Raw genomic sequence first — 5506 nt, 5'->3', positions numbered from 1 at the left:
GCTTGGAGGGGATTGTAACCATGGCAATGAAATGATACACAATAGGATGAATGTAAAACTAATGTTCTCCCATGTAAACTATCACATAATTCACATTAAAACATTAAAAAAAAAAAAAAAGAGAGAGACAGAGAATAGTAGAATGGTTAAGAAAATAGAATCCTTCAATATATTATCTACAAAACACACACCTTAAACACAAAGCCAAATATATATTAAAAATTAAAGGATGAAAAAATATATCAAGCTATTGACAATAAAAACGAGCAGGAGGGGCAACATTTATCTCTGACAAAATAAAGTCTAAGGCCAAAACCCGTAATAGAGACAAAGAAGAACATTATTTCATGATTAAAAGGTCAATTGAACAAGAGTATATAACCATAATAAATACCAATAGTACAATGAAAAATCCTCAAAATATGTAAATCAAACACTAATAGAATTAAAAAAAGAAATAAACAACTTTCTAAAAAGAACAGAACCATAAAGAAACAGACACAGAGAAACTAAACAACACAGTCAATCAGCTTACCTCATAGATTTGTACAGAAAACTAAACCCAACAACAACAAAATACACATTCTTTTCCAGTGTTTATGGAACATTCTCTAGAATAGATCATGATCTAGGAATAAAACAAGTCCCAATAATTAAAAACTATCCAACTACTACAAACAATCATTTCAGATCATAATGTTATAAAATAAGAAATTAACAATAGAAAGTTCAAGAAAATAAAATCAAATACATGGGAACTAAAAACAACATGCTTAAAAGTTTCCGGGTAATATAACACATTAAAAATTCCTTGATGTTAATGAGAACATAAACACAACAAACAAAAACCTTTGTGACACAGAAAATGCAATGTTAATAGGTTAATTTATAGCAATAAAGGCACACCCAAAGAGAATAAAAAACCAAAATCCATACCTTAACTCAACAGCTCCAACATTTAGAAAAAAAACAGCAGAGTAAGATGAGAGTCACCAGAAGAAAACAAATAATAAAGATTAAAGCAGAAATAAATGAGATAGAAAACAGAAAAACAAACAAAAGGGAGAATCAACAAGACAAGAAGTTGGTTCTTTAAATGGATTTAAAAATTTTTCAGACCATTGGAAAAACTAACAAAAGAAAAGAAGGAGAAGATGCAAATTCATTAGTAAGAAATTATATGGGTGACATCACAATTGAACCAACAGAAGTAAAAAAGATAATAAAAGAATACTATGATATTTTCAATAACCTTATATGCATGTGAAATCTGGGCAGTAAATAAGGAAGATCATAGAAGAATTGATGCTTTTGAGTTATGGTGTTGGAGGAGAATATTGAAACTGCCTTGGGCTGCCAAAAGAATTAATAGATCCCTTTTGGAAGAAATGCAGCCAGAGTGCTCCTTAGAGGCCAAGATGGCCAAACATCGTCTCTCATACATCAGACATTTTGTCAGGAAGAACCAGTCTTTGGAGAAGGATATCATGTTTGGTAACGTGGAGGGTCAGAGAAAAAGAGTGAGACCCCCAATGAGATGGATTGGTCAAGTAGCAGCATCGATGGACTCAAGTGTGGTAACACTTGTGAGGTTGGCCCAGGGTAGGGCAACATTTTATTCTGTTATACATTGGGTTCCTAGAGTCTGTACCTACTCGATGGCACCTAACAACAACAAATGAAGAGTTGTGCTCCAATAAATTTGAAAGTCTAGGAAAAAATTATAAGTTTTTAAGAAAAATATGACCTACATAAACTAATACTAAGAGAAGTAGAAAGCTTAAATATACCAAAAGAAGAAATTGATCAGGACATTAAAAAAAAAAAAAAATCCCAACAATAGTTCAGATGCAGATGATGTTACATATAAACTTTGTCATTTATTTAAAGAAGAAATGACATAAATTTTACTCATCATATTCCAGAGTATAGAAGAGGATGGAAAACTGAATAAATTTTATAAAGCTTGCATAACCCTCCTATCCAAACCAGGCAAAGATAGCACTAAAAATAAAAATTATAGACCAATATCCTTCTTGAACATTTATGCAAAATTCTCAACAAAATCCTAGTTAATTGAAATCAACTTATCAAAACAACAATACACAATGATCAAGAGGGATTCATTACAGTAATGCAAAGATGGTTCAATATTAGGAAAACTGTCAATATATTTCAGCATATAAACTGAAATAAGAAAACCACATGATCATATAGATTGATGCAGAAAAGGTTTATGCCAAAATCCAACATCCATGCATGATAAAAACACTCAACAAAGTAAGAATAGAAGGGAAATTGCTTAACATAATCAAGAGTACATATACAAATCCAAGAATCAGAATTTTTCTCAATGGAGAGAAACTGAAAGCATTCCCTTTGGGAATAGGGAGTAGACAAGGGGAATAGGGAGTAGACAAGGATGCCAGTAGTCAGCATTTCTAGTCAATGTTGCCTTTTATGGAATTAAAGGCATAGCTCTGTTAGCAAAGTGGTTACAAATAAGGCTGTGAACCTCAAGGTTAGCAGCTTCAATCTTCCACTGTTCCAAGGGAGAAAGATGAGACTTCTGCTCTTGTAAAGATTAACAACCTCAGAAACCCTGTACAGGGTCACTATGAGTTGGAACCGTCTCCACAGCACATAACTACCACCACCGATTTGGCAAAGATTTATTCAATCTGGATGCTGAGCAAATAATCCTAGAAGCTGGAATTTATGAAGAAAATTGTGTCTTCAGGATTGGATGAAGACTCACTAACAATATGCAGATGATATAACCTTGCTTGTTGAAAGGGAAGTGGATTTAAAATACTTACTGATGAAAATCAAAGATCACAGCTTTGGTATAGGTTATATCTCAATGTAAAGAAAACAAAAATCCTCACCATGGGACCAATAAACAACATCCATATAAATGGAGAAAAGATTGAAGTTGTCAAAGACTTCATTTTGTTAGGATCAACCATCAACACTCGTGGAAGCTGAGTCAATAAATGTGTTGCATTAGTCAAATCTGCTGCACAAAACCTTTTTTTATAGTGTTGAAGAGCAAAGATGTCAGTTTGAGTACTAAGGTGCACCTGACCCAAGCCATGGATTTCAATAACTTCATATGCATGCAAAATTTGGACAGTGAATAAGGAAGAGAGTTGAAAATTGATGCATTTAAGTTATGGTGTGGAGGAGAATATTGAAAGTATCATGGAATGCCAAAAGAACAAACAGATCTGTTTTGGAAGAAGTACAGCGACACTAGTCCTTGGAAGCCAGGATGGTCAGGCTTTGTCTCTCGTACTTTGGAGATATAGCCAGAGGTACCAGTCCCTGGAGAAGGGTATCATGTTTGATAAAGTGGAGGGCCAGTGAAGAAGAGAAAGATCCCCAATGACATGGATTGGCACAGTGGCAGAAATGATGGGCTTAGGTGTAGTAATGACTGTGAGGTTGGTCCAGGACTGGGCAGTGTTTTGTTCTGTTGTGCATAAGGTCACTACGAGTTGGTACCAACTTGATGGCATCTAACAACAACAACAAATTGGCAAAGAAGAAAAGCTCTCTTTATTTGCAGATGATATGGGCCTATAAGTAGAAAATTTCAGACTCAGTAAGAAAGCTATTGGAATCCATTGAAAATGTCAGCAAAATTGCAGGATATGAGATCAATATACAAAAATTAGTTGGATTCCTCTATACTAAGAAAGATGGCTCTGAAAAGGAACTTAGAAGAATAATACCACTTACAATAACTTCGTAAAAGAAGAAATGCTTAGGAATAAATCTAACTAGAGACGCAAAAGACCTACACAAAGAAAACTACAAACCACTATTACAAGAAAACAAAGTAAGTTTACTAAAATGGAAAAATAGTCTATGCTCGTTGAAAGGAAGACATAACACAGGGAAAATGTCAATACTACTCAAATCAATCTATAGATTTAAGGCACTCCCAAAGCAGATTACAGCATCTTTCTTTGACAAGATGGGAAAAAAAATGATCACAAATTTTATTGGAAGGGAAAGAAACTTCAGATAAGCAAAGTTCTGCTTAAGAAGAACAAAGTTTGAGGACTTTCATTCCCTAATGCTAAAAATTACTACAAAAACACAGTGGTCAAAATAGCCTGGTACTGGTATAATGGAAGATAAGACAGTGAGTCAAAACTTAGCTGTGCTGAAAAGTTATATTGAAATACCTGTCCAAGACTATAGCTGATAACAACATTGAGCATGCATGTGAAATGATTCCAATAAATGGACAAGTGATAGTAGATTATATGGCAAATCATTTGCAAATCAGTCAGAGCTCTGCCTATGAAGTAATCCTTGGCAGACTTTAGTTTCAAAAAGTTTGTTAGAGATGTGTTTCAAAATAACTCACAGATGTGCAGAAATAGAAGTGTGTGAACAAACATCTGCAAAAAAAAAATTTGGACCAATCTGCAAAATGAGGTAAATGTTTCTTTTAAAAGTCATTACTGGTGACAAGACATGGATTTATTACTATGAGCCTGAGAGGCAATAGCAGATTATGGAATGGAAACATCCTCAATTGTCAATCAAAAAAAAATGTTCAAAATCAATCATCAGCTGGAAAATTGATGCTTACAGTTTTCTGGGATTCTCAAGGGCCAGTATTGGAACACTATCAGGAAAAAAGTTTAGCAATCAATAGTGCTCAGTACAATGAGATGTTAACTGAAGAATCTAAGCCTAAACTTCAGATGAAACACAGAAGAATGCATTGTAATATTGCATGAAAGTGCATATATTCACACCTCTGTCAACACTGTATACTCTTCAATAACTTAGTTTAGATGTGTTAAAGCATCCTTCCTATAGTCTAGATCTTGCTCCATCACTTTCAGCTATTTGGTCCCCTGAAAGTAGCCCTTTAAGGACAAAAAGATTCACCTCTGATGAAGAAACGAAAACAGGGATATATGGGTTACTCACAGCTAAGCCGAAAACATTTTTAAATAAGGCATTGTGAAAGCTTCTTGAAAGATGAACACTTGTATTGAAAATCAAGGAAATTCTGTCAAAAAGTACACATTTGTCTTTTCTAAAAGCTAATGAAAATTAATTCTACAGCCAGAGTGTGGAGAATTTTTGACCCACCCTTGTACATAGATCAATGGAACAGAATTGACAACCCAGAAGTAAATTCATCCACATACTGTCATCTGATCTTTTACAAAGGCTAAAACACATTAAATGGGGAAGAGATAGTCTCTTCAATAAATGGTGCTGGCAAATTGGAAATCCATTTGCAGAAGAAGGAAACATGTCCTATAAGTCACACCATATACAAAAATAAACTCAACATGGACCTAAATGTAAAACCTAGTATTATAAAGATCAATAATGAAAAAATAGGGACAAACTTAGGGGCTCTAATACATGGCAAACATTTACTATCAAATATTTAAAAAACATACACACCCTGAAAGAAAATTATAGGTGACTGGGACATTCTAAAATTTAGAAGCTTATGTGCATCAAA

Source organism: Chrysochloris asiatica, unplaced genomic scaffold (assembly GCF_000296735.1).
Source record: "Chrysochloris asiatica unplaced genomic scaffold, ChrAsi1.0 scaffold00011, whole genome shotgun sequence".
Classification (NCBI taxonomy): domain Eukaryota; kingdom Metazoa; phylum Chordata; class Mammalia; order Afrosoricida; family Chrysochloridae; genus Chrysochloris; species Chrysochloris asiatica.
This window is presented reverse-complemented; position numbering follows the sequence as displayed.